Below are 13,648 nucleotides of genomic sequence, written 5' to 3'. Positions count from 1 at the left end.
TTTTTCCGTAATGGTACGGAACCCTTCGTGCGCGAGTCCGACTCGCACTTGGCCGGTTTTTTAATGGTTTCATCTGATCTCGTTCTTGTGAGAATCACATTTAAAGCAATACAAATGTTGTAAATGATAGTCAAAGTCGACATCCGATAAACGCTTGTTACTAAATAATTATGGCATTAGCCTGGGTATAATTTAGTACTTAAGAAAATTGCTATTTGACGAATTAATTCGTCAGAATGTCACCAAAAGTTAACTTTATCAGGGCCGTAATAGGACGTTTTACAAACTTACAATTTTGAACTCTATTCTACAAGCCGTTTTGAACTCTACCACGTCTAGATAAGTTTCAAAACGTAATTACCTACCCGTCCTCATGACAAATTCCAGCCCCGTTGGGGTGCGTTTATTGAGTGATTGATTTATTTGTGAGGCTTGTTAAAGGCTATAAGAGCGTCTATAAGCTACAGTAGCTGCTTACCACCATGCGTTTCTTAATTTTCTTATTCTCCCAATGTAATTGATGCATTAGAACAACTAACAATCAAATGTTTAACTCAGGACCGCAATATAGCCCTAGACAGATCTATCATTTCGAACTCTATCCCGTTCGGATACGTTTAAAATCAGTTACAAACCGTCCTCATGACAAATTCCGGCCCCGTTCGGTTGCGTTTATTGAGTGATTGATTTATTTGTGAGGCTTTTTAAAGGCTATAAGAGCGTCTATAAGCTGCAGTAGCTGCTTACCACTATGCGTTTCTTAATTTTCTTATTCTCCCAATGTAGTTGATGCATGAGAACTTAACTAACAATCAAATATCAAATGTTTAACTCAGGACCGCAATATAGCCCTAGACTGATCTATCATTTCGAACTCTATCCCGTTCGGATACGTTTAAAATCAGTTACAAACCGTCCTCATGACAAATTCCGGCCCCGTTCGGTTGCGTTTATTGAGTGATTGATTTATTTGTGAGGCTTTTTCAAGGCTATAAGAGCGTCTATAAGCTACAGTAGCTGCTTACCACCATGCGTTTCTTAATTTTCTTATTCTCCCAATGTAGTTGATGCATGAGAACTTAACTAACAATCAAATATCAAATGTTTAACTCAGGACCGCAATATAGCCCTAGACTGATCTATCATTTCGAACTCTATCCCGTTCGGATACGTTTAATATCAGTTACAAACCGTCCTCATGACAAATTCCGGCCCCGTTCGGTTGCGTTTATTAAGTGATTGATTTATTTGTGAGGCTTTTTAAAGGCTATAAGAGCGTCTATAAGCTACAGTAGCTGCTTACCACCATGCGTTTCTTAATTTTCTTATTCTCCCAATGTAGTTGATGCATTAGAACTTAACTAACAATCAAATGTTTAACTCAGGACCGCAATATAGTCCTTTACAGATCTATCATTTCGAACTCTATCCCATTCGGATACGTTTCAAATCAGTTACAAACTGTCCTCATGACAAATTCCGGCCCCGTTGGGGTCCGTTTATTGAATGATTGATTTATTGGTGAGGTATGTTCGTCTGGTCGACAGCCACTGCGGGAATCAATGGCGTGTGCCGAGGCGATTACGTTGACGGTGTTCATTGCGAGTTAAGTATGGCGGTGTAAAGCAGTTTAGATTTTTTGTCATTCCATAAATGATTTATTTATTTGTGAGACTAAGTTCGTCTTCTGGCCGACAGCTACTGCGGGGATCAACGAGGTATGCGGAAGCGATTGCGTTACAGGTTGGAGATAGGTTTTAGTATGGCAGTGTAAAAAGATTTATTTTTGAAGCTGTGTTCCTGTGGTCCAATCAACGCCCAATTGCGCTAAGGATGCGGGACGTCCATTAATTGCGGGTTAATGGCGGTGTAATTTTACTAAAATTTCGTCGTAATTGCTCGTGAAATGTGTCTAAATGCAGATGTACTGAGAATTGATATTACTCTAATCACGCAAAGGTACTTTTTTTTGTTAAACAAGTTACGAGTCTTGAACGCCATAGCCCCAAGCCGCCCCTGGTATTTATCATGTTTACTGTAACAACTCATTTGGCTTCTAAAACTACACAGAAATCTATACTGTACTTTATTAAACCTATTGGTTCGTCTTAACACTGCTTCTCTAAATGAGTTTGCCAAAACAAACACACTTTAGGATAACGTCTAACGGTACCGTGTTTTGTCGCAAATGTCGCAAGTGTCGCAACATTACTGAAAGAATTTGAAGTTAGTGTTATTATAAAAAAGTTTTTTTGCGATTTACGTAAAATTACTGTTTTTACGTGTACTTTATTGTCATTAGGTATGCAGTGTGGTTTTATTAGCTTTGAAAGTCGCCCAACGTCCGAAGCACGCAATGCATGCGAAAAAATTGTTCGGCTCGCAAACGAGATTTCGTCCAACAGGTGAAGTGTTACTTGATTTACTAGCTCTAATGCTTTTTCGATTCACTTGATCTTAATTCCTGGCCCTTATCAAAATGATGCGTGCGGCTTAATGTAGTCCCGAGACATTTTCGGGGAGAATTCGTCTGGTTAAATATGGATTGATGCTTTTGGTGACAATCAATTTATAGCTTTTAAACTAAACCCGTTAGGGATTTGTGGTAAATAGTGGTAGTTCATTAAATATGAAATAGGGAGTAACTATGAAATAGGCACTAAGGGTGCGTCCGTCACTTGGTGTTCATTTTATTTTATTTTATTATTTTATAATGCTTAAACCTACGTATGTCCTACGTGTGTGAACCCAGACGCAGCTTTTTAGATCAAGTGAAAGAAAAAGTAGGGGTCGTGTCGTATCAAAAAGTCAAAAAGCTGGCGCGGGATAGGGATAGCTGGAAGATACTCCACCGACAAGAGAATAACTCTTAAGTTAATGATGATGATGACGTATGTACTTGTGTATGTTCGCGATAAACTCAAAAACTACTACACGGATTTTCATGCGGTTTTCACCTATCAATAGAGTGATTCTTGAGGAGGGTTTAGTGTAACCCGTTAAATTTGGTAACGTTTTGTGTAACCCGTGCGAAGCTGGGGCGGGTCGCTAGTGAATAACAAAGAATTTACCTATATTTACCTACTATTATCAACTAAAAAAAGTCTCAAAAAACCTAGAATCCTAAGTAGATAATCCAGCAAAATTACCTTCTCAGAAAATGGTTCCGTAAATTTAATATTTCAGCAAATATTATTTACATTAATACTATAATCTCTAGGTAAAACCAGAGAATCTTCTTATATTGACGGGATATGGACCGTGATTACCTTTTGTATTGTTTTCGAGCTCCCGATATTTCGACGCAGTTACATTTATCTTGTTCACGGGTTGTCATTCAAAACTGTTAATATTCAGTATATTGTCATGCAGATAGTTATTCCCGTTTTCAATGAACTCGAGCGCATATTGGCATGATAAGTTGCCTCGTGCATGCACTATAACCGTAATAAGAGCTATAAAACTAAATAACCCGGCATCAAGGAATATTATGCAAAATTTACTTTAGTGTAAGTAATATTAATGCGAGCTCGACATAAGTGTAGGGCCGCGTAGCGAGGGCCAGACGCGCAATGTGTGCAAACTGAGCGGACGCTCGAGTGAGAGACCAACGAACACCCGGAGCGGCATCTATGTTAAGAGAGATCCCACACTAGGATCTCCCGAGCGTCAGCGTCTAGTCAACTCTATGGCTGCTGGTCAACGCAACATTGGCTCAACGCTCAGCAGCGACACCATTTTCCATATAGCGCTGACTAGACGCCGACGAGGCGCTAGTGTGGGTTCTCTTCAAACGTATGCGAGCAGCCTCAGTGCACGCTTTTCAAATCCCTTGTAAGCTCGACGCCACGCTGCACGCTCCGCTGGCCGCTCGTATTTGAGTCCGTTCGCTAAGAAGCTTTCTTGGCGAAAGATTGTGCGCCATAAACTATGATTTTACCTTAAATATTGCAACGTTGAGTGGAGACATCGTGGCAGCTCATTCGTTTATTAGTTATAGTTTCACGATGTAGTGGCTTCATAAACGGACTATGTAAATCAAACTTCATACTTACTTCATAAACGGACTATGTAAATCAAAACTTCAGAAGTGCCCCTGGGCAATAGTTTTGTTGACATTCGCCCGTGTTGATACAAACCCACATCAAAAGTTAGATCAAAACCGACGAAAATCATATTTTTTTTGTCTTTCTTTTATTCGTTTGTAGCCATATGCCTATTCTGGTCAGATTTTTGACCACTGGAGTATTATATGGTGCGTCACGTGTAAATAAGTAAGGTAATTTAATGGAAAATCTAGACACGGTACGATTTAACCGGCGGTACAATATAGCCGACTCTCCCCTAACTAAAGCTGATAATAAAATATATTTAAATCCAGACTTGTATGTCCATATAAATATACAAAGCCGACTAAATAAAGAAAAACCGCGTTTTCCATCTATAACACCCTATTACGACCAAAGTAATATTGTAATAACAAAGTGAAATAAGATTTAGCTACCGTTATTTTTTCATTCCGCTGAAAGCCCAGCTTTGTTGGTATGATCTTTCTTTGACAATGAAATATTCAGTTAATTTTATGAGGTAACATTAATATCTGTCTAAATAAAGGCAATGTTTCCTGGAACCTGTTGTTGCTTGGATTAAACGATTAGAAATGCGTGATTAGGGTTAAGGATCCTCTTACCCGACTGACAAAAACGAATCTATAAATAATATTGTCTTCGGTTACCACGATAGTTTTACCATAGAGTAACTTATACTAGAGCGGTACTGTCATAGTAAATTTTGTAACCCCAGTAAATTCACTGCCATCTGTCGACACACTTTAAAACTAAAAATGAAGATTTATAAAAATACGATAAAATGTATTTAAATATGGATAAATGTTTTTTTTATTTGCATTAATTATTTTTATGATTTTGACCCATGTTCTTTCGCGTTAAAATTGTTAAATAACAAACAAAACCGTCAACGCCATCTATACGACAGTAGGCCAAAGCAAGTAGCGCCCTCTGATCGAGAATCAAATTTTCTTGATTTTCGAGGCACGTTTTTTCCTTAGACTGTAACCATCTATTAAGGAGTTATATCTATCTTTGGTTTAACTCATGAAATGAAACTATGAAAACGGATTATATCGCGTATATTGAATTTATAATACATCCCGACGTTTCGAACCCTTTACGAACGCTGTAAAGGGTTCGATGCGTCGGGATGTATTATAAATTCAATATACGCGATATAATCCGTTTTCATAGTTTTATTTCATGAATCTATAAATAGTTTGGAAGTCTATGTACAGTCAAAAATTAAATATGACAATCTATAAATAGTTTGGAAGTCTATGTACAGTCAAAAATTAAATATGACAAGCTATTATGGATATGGGTGAATCAACTATTTCTTGTCGTTATTCTGTCCCGTCAGCCAGGCGACAATAGGATATTACACTGTATTTAAAATAAATTATTACATACCATGCATGAAATAAAGCAAAAGATAATTATTAGAAAAACATAGACAGCAGTTATTTTGAAACACAGTTTCTATTTAATCAATCGGATTGAAGTATAAAAAGTAGGTGACTTGACCGTGACGTCATTTTGTAATGTTTCAAATAAATTCCATATTATCAAATCGTTTTGACAGTTCTAAAAAGGAAACTGATTGGATAACGATGAGTAGGTGAATACCCTATAGTAGCACAGTTTGTTAGAAGTACAGTCAAAGGCATAAATATACATATATACATTCCCAAAGTTTCAAAAATATGTGTGTCTTACACCTTAGGCAATAAAGTCGTGTTCACATATTTTTGAGCCATTTGCCTGTATCGAAATTTTTGCCTTCGACTGTACTCTTGCACCATGTTGTATCATCGTGCTTGGTACATGGCCCATTGTGGAAAGGGCTTATAACTATCACAAAGATGCATGTTTAATAAATTCTAAAGTATTTTAAGTTCAGGGTTTTAAGACTGGTCCAGGGAAACATACCACGCATGTTCCTTATAGGGATGAATTCGTAAATTTTATGTATACCCGTGCAATACAGTGGTTACTACTACGTAACCATGGCAACGAGTGTCACTCAAAGTTGATTCACCCTGGTAACATTATATTTTTAGAACAGTTACCAATGTATTCCTCTCAACGCGTCATGGTCTTTCGCCGTCATCCTTCCAATGCCTAGTATCCTTTTGTAAACAAACCCCTATTATCCTCAGATTTCGCGCAAAAATGATAGGTAAATAGCAATATTTTGGGCAAACATTTTTATTTCCCTAAGCTTTCATAGCGGGACCCGCGGGTCCTTTTAAGACGGCCTAACTGTTCGTTACGGTATACCATCTGTTATATTTGGCCATTACCTATTTTAATGCCCCCCCGAGGAGGTTTCTTTCACCCTTTTAGGTGTATACCTATCGTGTATACCTATATAGGCGAGATTACCTTGAATCGTAAGAACGGGCGCGCATCGACCACAATCAGCGGGCTGGGGCCTGTTTTACCAAATTGACAATTGTGCCTGGCAATGACAATTTTCTGCACGTTTTTATCGGTGGGTAACAACGAACTAGAATAACTAGAATAACAAGTCAATAAGTCTTGAATAGAGTTAAATGATATTGTCTTCGGTTACCGCGATAGTTACTCATGAAATAAAACTATGAAAACGGATTATATCGCGTATATTAAATTTATAATACATCCCGACGTTACGAACCCGAGAACGAGTGACTGAGGAAAAGCTACATTGTAAAGTTAAGTACAAAACACCACAAACAAAAATAATGAACCATCATAAACTATAAGGCTGGTTGTACATGCAAAATCGGTTCATAAGGCTAGTTATACAATACAACTATTTTCAAGTAAAGATATATACCTATATACGAGTATATACGCGATAAACATACGCGATACGCGATATATACGTCGGGATGTATTATAAATTCAATATACGCGATATAATCCGTTTTCATAGTTTTAGAGTTAAATAAATTAAACAAACCACCACCAAAAGAACAATACTCGACACGTGTTCCGCCTCTCTACGATTACGTTGCCGGGCGTTAGACCGTCAACATCTCCTGAGGATGCCTCGTAGAGGCGAAACACGTGTCGAGTATTGTTCTTTTGTTACAAACCACCAGTTTGTTATATTTATTTGCGTATTTATTTTTGTGGTGGGAGGGTGGATTTAATTGCATGTAAGAAATACCAAAGATAGATATAACTCCGTAATAGATGGATACAGTCTAAGGAAAAAACGTGCCTCGAAAATCAAGAAAATTTGATTCTCGTTCAGAGGGCGCTACTAGCTTTGGCCTACTGTCGTATAGATGGCGTTGACGGTTTCGTTTGTTATTTAACAATTTTAACGCATATCAGTGAAAGAACATGGGTCAAAATCATAAAAATAATTAATGCAAATAAAAAAAATCATTTATCCATATTTAAATACGTTTTATCGTATTTTTATAAATATTTATTTTTAGTTTTAAAGTGTGTCGACAGATGGCAGTGAATTTACTGGAGTTACAAAATTTACTATGACAGTACCGCTCTAGTATAAGTTACTCTATGGAAATACTCAAGTACTTAAGTATAACGTTAGCACTGATTGACTAGCACGTTATCTTTTCGCGGATTAGCAAAGTAATATTTTGGTATTAATTATTTTGGCTAATCAAAACTTTTCTTGACCAATCACAACTTTGTTTAATAGCGAGAATTGGTGAATTGGGTAATATTTAAAACTGCGAGTGGGGTAAATTTATGCAGAAGGGATAACCGTCAGTGATCTTGTCAGATATAAGTGGCAGTTAGTGGCACGGACAATATTCTGCACGTTCATGGGTTAGTAAGTAACGACGGCACCCAGTATCAATGGTTACATTTTGGACAAGCAATGTACTTATTGTTGTCAGGTGACCATTGTCAGCGTGGTAAAATAGGTGCCTGGTCGACAAGTTATTCATGTATTTTTTTTTTGTTTTGTTAGCGGCCCTGTTTGGAAAAAAAGGCATACAGGTACTTCTATATTACAATGCCATATCATGACTATCACGAGTAACTATTAATTTAAGTCGAATCTGCCAAGGTAAGTCTGCGCCAACCCTTACTATTTCCAACCCATTAAAGACTAAAATGAAACACTTAGTACAATCTTCGGTGGTGATCTCTACAGACGTTTTTTACCGTTTAAACCCTGCTGGCACTGATCTCAGTTTTAATTGAAAACTGAGATAGTCGGAGTATTCTTTTGTCGTGTTTTATTAATTCTGGTAGACTTTAGTAATAGCATCGAAATAAAGTTTTAATCTCGTTTACAAGATCGAAATATAAGATTTCTTTAAATAGTTTGTTGCTAAAATATCCTCGTTCCTTGCTTCCTTGAATTCCGATTAATAATATCGGTTAGGTTAGGTCAATACGGATAAGTGGCATAGGGATAAGTGTGACTGACCTTCTCATTGGGGCCTATTTACACATTGATTAGTGTTTATTGCGACTTCATACATTAGCCACTAAACGCAAGTAGCATGGCTAAGATTAAAAAACATCAAAATGTGTGAAAATATTTTCCACGATGTCAATATAGGGAGGAAAATGAGGACTACGTTTGTATGGATAATCAATCGTCCCCTATCCTCGCGTATGGTCAAGGGATTTATTTTCAGTACCATTTCGTACCTTGTCAAAGTGACAATCGTATGAGGTCCCTAGCGACTTACATTATTAATTGTCTGAAATGGTCTGAAATTAAATTATTTGATACCTATTCGCGGCCAAAGGCCTACTTAATAAAGCTCAAATATTAAATCTCTTCCCAAGCTAAGTTTATCTTCAAAATTACTAGGTTCTAAGTAAATACTCGTAACATTTACGTAGCGTCTTACGTAGGAGAACGACGCGCGAACGCGAAGCGAAGCGGCGCGAGCGCGACGCGGCTTATTCAATCCTTTGATACCCATAGAAGTGTCCTACGTTAGCGAACTCGTTGCGAACGCGATTCGCGTTGCGCGCGATTTGCACGCGAACGGGCGTCGCGGCGCGGCGAGACGCGGCGCGGAAGAAGCAAACCGTTCTTACCTATGTAAGTATCCTAGGTGAGCGATGTTGACGCGATGGCGAAGCGGAGCGGCGCGGCGCGGCGCGATGCGATGGCCTTGTCCGAAGCGGGAGCGTTTATAATACACGTGCACGGGGGGTTTGATGCTCGAAAGATATCGACCTTTTTCTTATTTAATACAGATTTTGGTATTGTGTGCTAGAAGTGTGAATAAATAAAAATAAAATAACTAGTGGCTCTGTGAGCTTTTGTAGACCTCGCGATAAGCTTCATAAGGTTAAAAATTGAAAAAAAATCTTAATTAGTTGAGTGAGTCATTATCACAGCGAACTCACAATAGTCTTAAGTGCCATTGACCTTACAGGCACTTACAGGCTTCACATGCCTTTATCTCAATTTCCACCATTTTAAACATTAAAATAAATAGGAAACGACAAAAATAATATCCCGGATAAACGCTCACCTAGGACACTTTAATACGTATCAACGGTTTGTTTCTTCCTCGCCGCGTCGCGATCGCGGTTAATTCGCTTGGCCGCCGCGTGGGCTTCCGCGTCGCGCCGCTTCGCTTCGCGTTCGCGCGTTGTTCGCCTACGTAAGACGCAGCCTTACACGCGCTACATCCGCAAACTCACTCAAAAATTCAGCTTACACTGTGAATAAGAAATTTGTACAATGGATGCTACACTAAATATTCAATTTAAATAGCAGTACATTTGTCTCAAAAGCTTTCTGAGTCGGGTCATAAGGAATGCATAAGGTCCCCGGGAAGAAATTTGTATACTTACTAAACAAAGGTTCAAGTCAGTATGGATGTCAAAGGCAGTTACACCCTTGTGCAAATAAGGGTGGGAATTCATGGATATCAGGGCCAAGTAAATAACGCGTTGAGAGACTTGAGAGTCGTTATTCCATTGTACCTTTGTATAAGGATGTAAGGTGAGGAATGAGGATTAATTTTTAAATATAAAATATCATGACAATGGGTACTGAAATATAGTTTGTCTTCTCAAAAGATTTTTACGCCAAATATCCTAATCTGTTAAACAAAAGCCATTGTGTCTTCTGTGCGAGCGCGTGGCCATTGTGTGTGTCGCGTGCCACGCGCTGAGACACCACGCGCTCGGACACAATGACCACGCGCTCACAAAAGAAACAATGGCTTTTGTTTAACAGATTAGGGTCTTCGGCGTAAAAATCATTTGAGATGATTCAAACTATACCTACTTCCGCTTGTGTCTGAATTATTGCATAAGGTGTATTTGACTGATTCAGAGTGACTTCAAAATGTCGGGTTATTCCGAGTATCACGCATGAGTACCCGTGACTATACTCCATACACACATAATTTTATTATACGTCAATAACCACAAAATATATGGCGTGGTATGTACAGCGCCATCTCGTCGAGCTGTCAAACTCAGTAGCAAATTCAATAAATCGCAAAATTAGACATCAAAAAACTACGAGTACATACAAAGTACATACAACATACTTGAAATATATGATTGGATATCCTTACAAATCTCCTTTGAATTTAGACGTCAATTAGGTACATAGGTACATATATGTTTCTGTACACGACATACAAAACTATAAACCAAGCAAACAATTTATTTTTAAATAAAACAAACAATTTATATTTATAAATCTGTGTACACAACACAGTTTCTACAAACTTCAAGTTTATTACCTCACAAATCTCAGTCCATATCTCATTATAACAAGAAATATTAAACTGGAACTAGCTTCAATTTCAAAAGTAGGTCACGACAAGTAAAACAAAATAAATATCTGCTTATCTCTATACCTAGGTCTTACCTGAGCTTCAACTTAAGCTAAAATAATATTTGTACGCAAATTTACGCTGTAACTTACTGGCAATAAAGAGCTTTATCGAGCGTGAGAAATGGATTAAGGTCTCATAATTAAATAAAAAACCGGCCAAGTGCGAGTCGGACTCGCGCACCGAGGGTTTTTAGTATTTGTTGTTATAGCGGCAACAGAAATACATCATCTGTGAAAATTTCAACTGTCTAGCTATCACGGTTCATGAGTTACAGCCTGGTGACAGACGGACAGCGGAGTCTTAGTACTATAGGGTCCCGTTTTTTTCCTTTGGGTACGGAACCCTAAATACAGTCTAGATTTTTAGATAACTTAGGAAAGATTTAGATTACTAAGAATTATAAATACCATAGAGTAACTTATACTAGAGCGGTACTGTCATAGTAAATTTTGTAACCACAGTAAATTCACTGCCATCTGTCGACACACTTTAAAACTAAAAATGAACATTTATAAAAATACGATAAAATGTATTTAAATATGGATAAATGATTTTTTTTATTTGCATTAATTATTTTTATGATTTTGACCCATGTTCTTTCACTGATATGCGTTAAAATTGTTAAATAACAAACGAAACCGTCAACGCCATCTATACGACAATAGGCCAAAGCTAGTAGCGCCCTCTGATCGAGAATCAAATTTTCTTGATTTTCGAGGCACGTTTTTTCCTTAGACTGTATCCATCTATTACGGAGTTATATCTATCTTTGTAAATACCTATGAAAGTAAACGTCCGTCTGTGGTGTCTGTCTATCTCCGAGATAGAAAGTTCCTGAGCAGTGCATAGGATAAGTTTCATCATGGAAACCATCATTCTACTCAGAAGTCGCGGGCAAATTAACTTCAAATTGTTTTTTAGATCGATGCGAGATTAAGTACCTACCCTAAGAGAGATATAAGACTAAGAATTTAGAGTAATTTAACGTATTATTTTTTGAACACGCGTACACACACAATAACTTTATTACAGCATAATGGACGGAATAGAAGTTTGAAGAAAATTTTATTACAGCGCCATCTATGCAATTATACGTGAACTAGCACAATAGGAATGCTTTCTACGCCAAACGTACGTAGCTCTTGATGCGTGCCCAAGACGGTGGCGCCACCAAGCGACAGACTTTTGTAATTAAAGTTTGCGCGGTTAAGTACCTGAAAAAAATAAAAATGTTTTTAATATTTATATGTAACTCGACTTAACTGCAATTACCTAATAAGTATAATGGTGTAAACTAGAATAAAGTTTATATGATTTTTTTAAAACCGGCCAAGTGCAAATCGGACTAGCGCACGAAGGGTTCCGTACCATTACGAAAAAAAGACGGCAAAAAAATCACGTTGATTGTATGGGAGCCCCACTTATAAATTTATTTTATTCTGTTTTTAGTATTTGTTGTTATAGCGGCAACAGGAATACATCATCTGTGAAAATTTCAACTGTCTAGTGTCAACTATCACGGTTCATGAGATACAGCCTGGTGACAGACAGACGGACAGAGAGATAGATAGACAGACAGAGGAGTCTTAGTAGTAGGGTTTTTAACCTTTGGGTACGGAACCCTAAAAATATCGATATTAAGTATAGCTTAAGATTTTATAAGTTTTATTTAAACTTGTACACTGCACTTTTTTCTGATTTGGGAATTTTTATGTTATTTCTACCCAAAATCATCTTTTGATTCTAATAGAAGAAAAAGTGTCCATAGATAGACAGACAGAGGAGTCTTAGTAGTAGGGTTTTTAACCTTTGGGTACGGAACCCTAAAAATATCGATATTAAGTATAGCTTAAGATTTTATAAGTTTTATTTAAACTTGTACACTGCACTTTTTTCTGATTTGGGAATTTTTATGTTATTTCTACCCAAAATCATCTTTTGATTCTAATAGAAGAAAAAGTGTCCAGACAGTCAATTATAATTTTTACTAAAACTTTGTATGACGGTAAAGGAATGAAAAATGGAAGGACATTTTGGGACACTCTTTTCTCCTATTAGGATCGAATAAAGCTCGTAATTCCGAGTAGAAATAACATTAAAAAAACCCTCAATAATGAAAAAAAATGTTGTGTACGACTTTAAATAAAATAAAGCCCATAAATATGTATTAGCATATAGTTATCATCAAAGATGAAACCGGAAAAGCCATTTTCGAGTTCTTATGCGACGAGCCTGGCCTAAAGGGGAAGTATATCCTGTCTGTGTTAGTCGGTGAATATTAAAGTGCACTTAACATGCTGATTGTGTCTGAGTAAAAATCAGAAGCATGCGAACATTAACCCCTTAAGAGTCACAGGAACCCGCCGCAAAAATGCCGCTCCCATACAATCCAAGTTACGCTCTCACTTTAAAACAAGAAGCTGAAATAACGTGAAATTTGAAACTTTTGTGTTTTGCGGTACTGTAGTGAAATTTGCTTAACCTTCTTGCCTTGATACCCACGCAACGCTCAAGATTCCACTTTTCGAACCACTCGCTACGTTCGTGGTTCAAATTTGGCATCTTTCGCTAGCTCAGGTATCAATATTAGCGCGGGTTAAACAACACTTTTGCCCCCTTATAACAAATAACTAGTTTGCCGTAAAAACCTGAAGGTGATATATTTTTGGCCAGTACTGTATCTATTTGAAGTTCGAATTTGTCTATTGAAAGACGACGTAATAACTAGAGATGCATCGGATATTCGGTTCGGTTCGGATAGTCCGATGATCTGGG

The 13,648-nt window shown here is 37.5% G+C and overlaps 1 protein-coding gene across 1 annotated transcript in view; it reads right to left on the bottom strand.

Annotated features, from left to right (window-relative positions):
- LOC134742952 (polypyrimidine tract-binding protein 2) overlaps positions 1–13,648 on the bottom strand; it is a 610,485-nt gene that overhangs the window by 404,984 nt on the left and 191,853 nt on the right. The gene's annotated exons all lie outside the window — the stretch shown is intronic.

Source organism: Cydia strobilella, chromosome 7 (genome assembly GCF_947568885.1).
Source record: "Cydia strobilella chromosome 7, ilCydStro3.1, whole genome shotgun sequence".
Taxonomy (NCBI): Eukaryota; Metazoa; Arthropoda; class Insecta; order Lepidoptera; family Tortricidae; genus Cydia; species Cydia strobilella.
The sequence above is the reverse complement of the archived record's forward strand: the minus strand, read 5'-3'. Positions and strand labels throughout refer to the sequence as shown.